The following is an 8,561-nucleotide window of genomic DNA, read 5'->3' as shown; positions in this document are numbered from 1 at the left end:
TAGTTTTGTTGGGGTCTTCTTAATCATACATAGGAAGAGATCACCATTTTTTATTAGGGTAAAAAAACTAGAATAGAATTAGAGAATGACATACACAGTAAAGGAGTTGGGGTGTACTAAATAGCTGTGCTGCCAGGATTGTCCCTAGGCTGGCTTTTTGTTCATCTTTTGCATTAGTGATATTTTTCTTTGTGCTTTTGCCTGTGTTGTTATAATTTGAAATATGATGAAATATGCTGTCTTGTACCCAGTTTTATATTTCAGCAAAGGAGAGACTGCAAATAGAAAGAACACATGAATTCAAAGCTGGCCAGAGCTAATTTTGTGTAGTTACTAGCTTACATCATGGCTTTCTCAGTTAGCTGTTTGAAAGCAAAATAGAAGGCATGGCATAGCCTGAAACTGAGGCAAAGTGTGGGGTTTCAGACTGACAGGCTTTTCATGCCATTGCCAAAACACCTCTCATTTACTTTGTGTTTATAGGCATAAAATAGGGTACAAGTCTGATGACTGCAAACATCCTCCTCAATACTTCAGTTTCCCTTCAAAGGTTTACTTGCTGTAAATATTTTCTCCTTGAAACTTGCCATGAGAGAGAAATGTGGCATAAGACATGGCCATGGACTATCACAGAATGTGACAAAACAGGCTGTGATGAGGCCTCCCACTTCTCTAGAGCAGCTGCTGCTGCTAACCACTTCTCCATAGCCTCAGACCTGTACCTCTACTCTCTTTTGGTACCACTCTCCTGTTTTAGCTACTTTCTCCTACCAGATGCAGAGTTTCATCTTGTTTGCAAACTCTGTAAATCCCTCCGTGAAGGAGGGCTTTTTCCATTGCTTTACCTGCATACAATGCAACTAAAGCCACCATCAACCTCATCTAAAGGAAGGAAGTTGTTTGTCATTGGAGCTTCTTCTGACTTTCAGCCCATCCTGCCCTTAGTCTCTGACAGGTACCTCTTTTTAACTTGCACTGTTAGTGGATAAACAGGTAATGGGTTCCTACATTTCTCAAAATGGGTAGAAGGGGACCTGTTTGATACACATTTGCCACTATATTATTTTATTAGCATAGCCTTTCCCTGAATCCCAAATGCTGGCCAGTTTGACCATCCTGGTTGACTGTTCTGCTTTCTCTCGATTGATTTTTACACCAAATTTGAGGTACCAGTTGAGTGCTACCAGAACTGTGTGCAGACTTGTCCTTTCTGACCGAAATTAAACTGTAGGATGGAGTTGTATTTTTCAACATTTCCTTTGACCCACTTTGCTGGCTAGTTTCCAGTTTCCCTGAAAAAGAATGTCTTTGGCTCCTCCCCGATCCTGCTCTTTCCTCTTGTTGGCTGAAATGGTTAATAAAAAATGCAGCAAGTAAAACCCATGAACAAAAGTGTAAGTGCAGGGAATTGCATTGGCTGAGCAACACAGAAGGGCAGATTTGGTGACTTCTCAAATCTTCCTCAATTCTTAACTGAACGCAGTTTTTGGCTTTTTTTTTTTTTTTTGTCTTTGATTGAACTACTGAAGATAAATCCTTTTCTTGTTCAGTTTCTCCTTTCCTGATGTTTGTGATGATGTCAACATATTTGTTCTTTGGTCATTCATGATGTGTTCCATAGCAGAAGCATTGTCTGGTAATAAACCAGTGAACTCCTTTGCCCTGTATTGATTTTTTTTTTTTTTTTGAGAGAAGAAATGTCGTCTTTCACATCTTCATTGTGCACTTTAAGCTGTTTCTAAAGAAGGAAGAAAGGCAAATGAGATAAATACTCTCTCTGACATTTTGTAGTCATCTCTCAAACATGTGATACCATGAGTGAATAATCCTTACCTTTGTAGCTCTGTCAGCCTGAGCATTTCAGGTGAGAAATGCTTACTCCAGTGGGTTTCTCTTGGTGCATTTTGAGGTGCCAGAAAATCTTGTGCATAGATCACACAAAGGGAAATTAATCTGGTGCTGTCCCATTTCAGTTCTCACTTACCCTTATCATGTGCCCCTGCCCTCCTTTGCGGGCTGGCAGAGGCTCTGCAGAGCAGCCCATGACAGGAATAGCTGGGAGAGCTGCTTCGGTTGCAAGCAGGGCTGGCTCCCCTGCCTACATGGAGCTGGCTGGCTCTATGCCTGCCCTTGCCATGTGTGCCTCAAGCCAGTGGTGTCACACTCTCTCTCCCTTTGTACTTGCACTGCTTCTGGGTCATTTAAATAAAATAATCCTGAAAATGCAGCAGGGGCTGACTTTGGGCAGAGTTTACATATTAGATGCAAGATCCTGCTTGTCTCTGTGCAGATATACCTGCTCTGAATTCATTTACAAATGTGACCAAGAGGACTTGCTTGTGCTGTTTTGAAGGGCGACATGAGAAGGGCACACAAGATGGTTGTGTCAGGGTTTGGTGTCCTGGGGCTAGCTGGAGCCGTATCAGTGCAAACTGTATGCAGGAGGCTAGGACAGTGTGGTGAAAGTCTCAACAGAAGATCCTCTTGTCTCGGTACAATACCAAGACTTTTTGCAGCTATGTAAGTGTGGTTCAAGCACCATAGAACAGAACCCTTCCAGATGTCACCAATGATTCTCCTTTTGTTTTCCCTCACCTCCCATCCCAACACTTAGCATCATAATCTAGGCTAAGCATAAATCACGCCCTTACGTTTTAATCTTCATTTGCACACACTCCCCACGTTTTGGAGATTATGGCACTCCTTTTGCATCATTTGACAGCTTTTACCTACTGTTTAACATTCTCCTTATTCATGCCATTTCTTAAACCTGACATCTTTATCTTTTTCACTTGAATTTGACAGTGTGAAATGTGTGTACCAGAAACTTAACTGTAACCACCTGCTGTTTTGTCTATAGTTACCAGTAAGCAAATCCACTATAAGTATTCGCATCTCCAGTTTGGATGCCAAGGAGACATTGATAGCTTTTCAACCAATCATCTGTTGGTCTGACATGAAAAATAACCTCACTATAGAAGGACATTTGTCCTTCTCTCATCTTTCTACTGTTTGCAAATTCATATTGTAGCTATGATAGTTTGGATACTGCAACATTGTTGGAGTGATATGGAGATGGACAGATTTGTCTTATTTCCAGGTTTGTAAATAGCTTAATTTCATAGATAGCAGCTATAGCTATTTTTGAAAATATTAGAAGTCTACACATACCTGGATAAAATTTAGAAGACCTTTCTTGGGTCTTATTTTAGCACTGTGTTTCAGTGATTATGCCAGTGACAAGAACTGATGTTAGTTGATGGCAAGACAACACATTATTATAAACCTCTTGACTGTTCTGGTTTTTAGGACTCTGAAATGCAATCAAAGGTGGGTTTATCCGATACTAAGGGATGAAACAGTGACCAGCCTTAGGTTTCCTCCCTTCTATTTTTCTAGGGGGTTACTGTCAGACTGAACTGAGATTGGAGGTGGTTTATGTTAATGCTGCAGTCTGTAGACTGTACTTACTCAGGATTTTATCCAGCAGGATCAGCTGCTCTTGCTGGAGGATGGTGACCTCTGGCAGATACACAGGACAGAGACAGCTGCTTCAGCTTTCCCAGCTAAACCTGTTTAAGTTGGTGAGGGGGACTTGTTAATGCCATTATTTGTCTAATTGTAGGGCTAATACATTTTTTTTCCCTGCACATGTGTGATTTATTACAATGGAATACATGAAATAGAAGCAGAAGAAAAACTGCTTGGGAGAGGGTTGCCAATTGTTATTCTTCTTTATTAGTGAGATCCTAAAATTAAAAGTAACCAGAAGCATACTTGGCTTCAGACTTCCAGTACTATATCAAGGCAGCCCACCCTGAGACATCCAGTGCCATGGTGGTATACAGCATGCTTAGGAATACAGGGCAAAGGTAAATTCTTAATTAGCTGGGAATTATTTGCTAGAGAAGTCTGTTAGAAAAATGGGAATCCAAAAGTTATTTCTACTTTAATAAAGAGCAGATAGAATTTTTAATGATGATAGTTTTATGGAAGTGCAGCCCTGCCCCAAACACCCTAATACCCTTCACAAACAAAACAGAGAGAAACCAAATACTGGCTTCACAGTCTACTGCAGGGATCATGTTGGGATTTTGTGCTGGCTCATGACATGCTGTGGGAGCACTACTTCCTATGCTCAGGCCTACTGCAAATCTGGAAGTAATGGTCCTCTCAGGACCATTACTGAGGGCATTTGGCAGTGGGAAGTATCTTGCCCATACTGGAGATGGTGACAGAATTGGCAATGAGGAGGTGACCAGTCATCCTGCAGGACCTGGTCTGGGGCCAGTTTTCATTTTTGTTTCATTCTCTTTTTCTTTCTTTCTCTCTTGTTTTTGTTATTTATACCAATGAGAAAATGTTGCTTATTTTTAGCAGCCTTTTAATTTTGCTTAGATGCTGATTCTAAGTAATAGAATGCCTGTGGCTCTCCATAGAGCACCACTCCACCTCTAATAAAAGCAGGCAAATGCAAGCTTTGGTCTAGGGAGTTATTAATTTGTGTCTGGGCAAGTAAGTGTGTGCAATATATGTAAAAGGTGTCCATGCATACTGTATACTAACTATCAAACATCTTAGCAAATGACCTTGGGCTCCTGGTGAGAAATGATTTACATTTTGTATCTATCTCCAGAAATCAAGCAGCCTTGCAACTTGCTTATTTTACAGCATATAAAACCAATGCTAAAAAACCAAACACACCCAAATACATACACCCATTTCCACAAATAGAGCAAATGTAAAGTACTCCCTCGAATGCTGACAGTTTCAGCTGTGGGATAAGAAAAGTAGTTGAATCAAGTAATAGAAACAGATGTAAGAGTTACATAGATAGAGGTAACCTTTTTTTTTCCTTTTTCCATTTTCTCTTTTAGATATTGTGTCATCAGGTTATTGCAGAGATTCTAACCCAAGGAAAAATAGAGTCCTGAGGGTGGGAGTTACGGGAAGGCTCCCAGTGAGGTGTGGACACCCAAGGAACTCTCACAACTGCCCCTGCAGCTGAACAGCTCGATCTTCCATTGAGCGCCCTACCAGCTTCATGACTTTAGGAGACAAACGTATGACCTGAGACACTCTCTTCTAAACCCCTTTAGGCTGAAAAAAACCTAACTGGTAAGGGAGGGTATATCCAACCCAAGACAACAAAGTTTACCCTTTCCTATGAAGTTTATCCAAAATAACTTTGGAATCAAGAAGGTATAGCTGCTTACTGCAACTGCAAGGATGGAGATGTAAACCTTTAAGTCTTGCCCATCCATGCTAGTCCTGTGTCCCCCTAAAGGATTTGGTCGGAGATGCCTGCTTTGCATCAACAGAGCTTCAGCCCTATGTGCATTTCTACTGCTGTCAGCAAGGGGCATTATGGCTCATGCCTATTTCGGTTCTGGATGGAAGGAAAGCAGGTGAGGAGGTTGTCCCACACCACACCTTCAGTGTGCTGGGATCCCACCCAGCCTGCAGGTACAGCTGCATAGCTCCTCGGTTCTCTCAGTAGGCTTAGTTTAAACACTTCATAGGCTTCTGTTTTCCCCACTTTCCAGCCTGACTTGTTTGATAGGGTTCAGAACCTACTACATGTGTGTTTATGCTAGCAGAAGAAATTAATCTGCTAACAGAAGAAGACAAGAGGCTAGGGGGACATTACTCAGTGCAGCTAGAGCAGCTGATGGCTCTGTGCTCAATTTGCTAATGCCACGTCTGCCCGAGTATTCCCACTTCTGCCACTGCTTGGGAGTTACCACTGTTTGCAATTGAAACATATTGAAGATGAGGGGAGCAGAAAAAGCCTTGTTTAGGATACAGAGTTCTGCTCCTTTTGAGAGGGACCCAAATACCTTTTCTGTCATAGATCTTTGTAATCCTTTCACCTTTTCCCCTTCTCCAGTTGCTGCTGCTTTTATTCTTACTCTGGTAGATCTCTGTGATGAAGCAATTCTTCTCTGTGCCAAGTCCCTGTTTTGTTACTGTCATTCAAGATCCAGCTCTTATTAACTATCCTGAGCCCAGGGGCAGGAGGGAATGTATCTTGTCTGAAGCTACTCTTCTAAATTCAGCTGTATTTGTGTACTATGATCTGCATGCCTCTCTGCCCCCAAATTACTAAAATTGCAGCACAGTTGTCCAAGGCTTATTTTTTAGTAAATGAATCTTATAACTGGCATTCAGACTAACTACCATCAAGACAATTAACATGTGTGGGATATGATACCCACCTCAGATAAATACAACACTGTGTCAGTAGACCTTCTCATATGTTCAGTTAAGCAGGCTGGTGCTGGGGAAGGTTAGTCTGTTAACATCTCTGCTCAAAACAAGCCAGCTTCCCTTCTATAAAGAATCGTTGTTTTTTCACATAAGCTCTGTAGTGCCTCTTCTATGTTTGCGCTTGTAAATCTCAAACATTGCAGTACAGATCCCCCTTTAAGAGTGGAATCTGAGGTCATGTGTCTACATTTAAACATCCCTGTGCATGGGCTATCATGCACTGGCTTGTGAATTCTTAGGTATAGTGGCTATGGGCCTGTATTTCAGGTGTGAGGGAAGAAGGGCCTTTTTTTAGTGCTTAAAGCAGTCATGTGCCACTCTCAGCTATGAGGACTTTTGGCAGAGCTTTTTAAATTCTCTAGATTCATAGCTGGCATCTCACCATCTCTGTGGGCAGGATTACATATAAATTTATATGTATGTCCTGTACATAACAGGACCATTTAGAGCATCCCTTTATTATAAAGGTGAGGTGAACTTGGACACAAAAGTCCTTATACTTCTGTGGAAGACTTGCTAGGCAGTATACTGAAAGGCTTTTGGTCTGCCATAGTTCACAAGCTGGTGAACCATGCTTCTGTTCATGCAGTTCCAGCAAAGATTAAGAATCTTCAACCAAAAACAGTTTAAAAGTGGGCTGGGAGAAGGGACTGTAACCAGCACGGCAAGGAAATACCAGCAATAGGAAGGCTTTTATCTTGGATCATGAATCTGGAGGCTTTCATGGATGAAAAGGTGCAGCTTGTGTTTGAGAAGGTGCAATGACACACTGATCTTTGGTTTAATCATCTCCTAAAGCCATGCCCAGGGTTAGTTTACAGAAGATGACAAACAGCTGATGACCCCTGAGGAGGACTGCCCTGCAGCTGTCCAGTAGCTTTCTTGGAGTTCTTTTTTTATTGCAGATATAACTGGTGCATGATGCTGTCTCAAGCAACTGTGTCTTGGCTACTCCAATATGCTCATTGCTGGAATTATCTCCTCAAACTCTGGTGAGCACCTGAAAAAATATTATCATTTAAGATGGCATTAACAGCTAGGCTTCAGCCACAGTTCTGTGCTGGGCACACCACAGCTGAATCACCAGAGGAAATGGGTAAAGGTGATCTAATTTGGTTCATCCCTAGCTAGACCAGTCAGTGAGATCCTTACCCCGTGTGAGTAGCAGTAAGATTGGAACGAGCTGGCAGAGCTGGAGGAAATCTGAATTTCAGAAAGGAAAAATCCATGTTAATCCACACTCAGCACTGGGGTTAGGTGAAGGGCTGAGCTTCAGCTTTTTCTACCTTTGCCACAAATTCTTTTGTACTTTTATACACTATATATCTATATTTCACTGCTAGATCCAGAATTTATCCACTGTGTTGCTGTCTGCCAGGAACTGTTAATCTGGCACCAATAGCACAAAGTTTACAAAGGATGTCCCCAAGTGATATAGAGATCTAGAGTGACTAACTATGCTGGTTCAGGAAGTCCCCATATAAGGTGAATTCTTAGTCATGCAAAGTATGAATCTGTAGAAGCAGATTGTCATGACAACCTGGAGGGGACAAGACAACAAAGGAGAATGTATTGATGTAGTGTATCCAGTGCTGTAGACAGGAAGGCAATTCCTGAACTTCTGAACTTTTCCCCAGCATATTTTCAGCTTTTTAGAATAAAAAATGTTTCATGTGGGAAAACTATTAATGCAGCCCAACAAAATGATGACAAGAGGGGTAGGTGCATATAAATTAAAAAATTGAAAGGGAATGTTCACTAGGAAAAAAGGTGCATTACCACCGTTTGTTAACTAAAGGATGCTAACTGGAGGCAAGAGTTTCAGGCTGCCCTCTGTGCTAACAGACCCATGTAGAGAAGCTTGGAGAGCCCTGGGGTGACAATTGCAAGCTGTCTGAATGCAGTGCTCAATACTATGGCTGTTTTTAAATGACTGGGAGCAACTGTGTCTTTTTGTCCTAGCAAGGATGAAGACTTAAATGAGATCTTTTGTAAATGTTTAAATATCTGCTTTTGCTTATCTGTTTGGATAGTTAATATTTTGAATGAAATTAATCGTTGTGAAAGCTTTAAAAATTAACTCTTTGGAATTGATCATGTAATTATTAAATAATACTGATCATGCAATAATTAAAGCAATGAAGGAAAACTGAAACATTTGGGTGGTTTCAGCAGCAAAACTGAGGAAGGCATCTTCTGAAATTCTATGATATTTCTGATACAAGAACAAATGAATTTATTTTGAAGGAATTGCTTTCGGAAAGATAACCCTGCCAGTAACTTTTTATCAT

The sequence above is a fragment of the Pezoporus flaviventris genome, unplaced genomic scaffold (genome assembly GCF_033815535.1).
Source record: "Pezoporus flaviventris isolate CSIRO_AGI_PZ_B2104156 unplaced genomic scaffold, CSIRO_AGI_Pfla_v1 ptg000209l, whole genome shotgun sequence".
Lineage (NCBI taxonomy): Eukaryota > Metazoa > Chordata > Aves > Psittaciformes > Psittacidae > Pezoporus > Pezoporus flaviventris.
This window is presented reverse-complemented; position numbering follows the sequence as displayed.